The sequence below is a fragment of the Propithecus coquereli genome, unplaced genomic scaffold, assembly GCF_000956105.1.
Source record: "Propithecus coquereli isolate 6110/MARCELLA unplaced genomic scaffold, Pcoq_1.0 Scaffold59, whole genome shotgun sequence".
Classification (NCBI taxonomy): Eukaryota; Metazoa; Chordata; class Mammalia; order Primates; family Indriidae; genus Propithecus; species Propithecus coquereli.
In genome coordinates, this window is record NW_012151840.1 from 2,543,747 (window position 1) to 2,544,444 (window position 698).

Genomic DNA, 698 nt, shown 5'->3' on the forward strand with positions numbered 1-698 from the left:
TCATACTGCAGGAACACAGCCTGCAGATCCAACTCCTCGTATAGTGCCTTCACCCGGGCCACCTTCTCCGCCTCCTTCTGCCCGTAATTCTCCTGGAAAGGGTTGGAGGGAGAAAAATGGGCTTAGTGTTCCCCAGAGCCTCCAGGACCCCTCCCCCCACTCCCCTTTCACATGCTCCAGAACATCCCTAAGGCCGTTCCCTTCATTCCTGCCTCAAATTTTCAAGTGTCTCTAGGTATCTGAGATCCCAAGTTTCCCGTGCCCAAACCCATATGTTCAGATATTGGCTCAGTCCTCGCCTTCCTCTACTCCAGGGTTTCTAACCTTAGCACTATTGAAGTTTGGGGCCAGATAATCCTTTGTTTGCAAGAGCTGTTCCATACATTGTGCGATGTTTGGCAGCATCTTTGGCCTCTACCCACTAGATGCCTGTAGCACATGCATACACCCCACGGTTGTAATGACAAAAAAATCTTTGCTGACATTGTCAAATGTCCCCTGAGGGGCAAAATCGCCCTCATTTGAGAACCACTGCTCCACCCCTTATCAGCTCAGAGACCCACCACCTCTTAGGCACCTGCAAGATCTGGCGCTGTTCCGGAGTGGCGCGTTGCAGACACTGAACCACCAGCCAGCTGCATTTGTTGTCCTGGATGTCAGTGCCAACCTTGCCTGTCACACTTGGGTCCCCAAAGAGG

The 698-nt window shown here is 52.1% G+C and overlaps 1 protein-coding gene across 1 annotated transcript in view; it reads right to left on the reverse strand.

The window, feature by feature from the left end:
* FDPS (farnesyl diphosphate synthase) overlaps positions 1-698 on the reverse strand; it is a 14,428-nt gene that overhangs the window by 3,077 nt on the left and 10,653 nt on the right. The window lies entirely within an intron of this gene.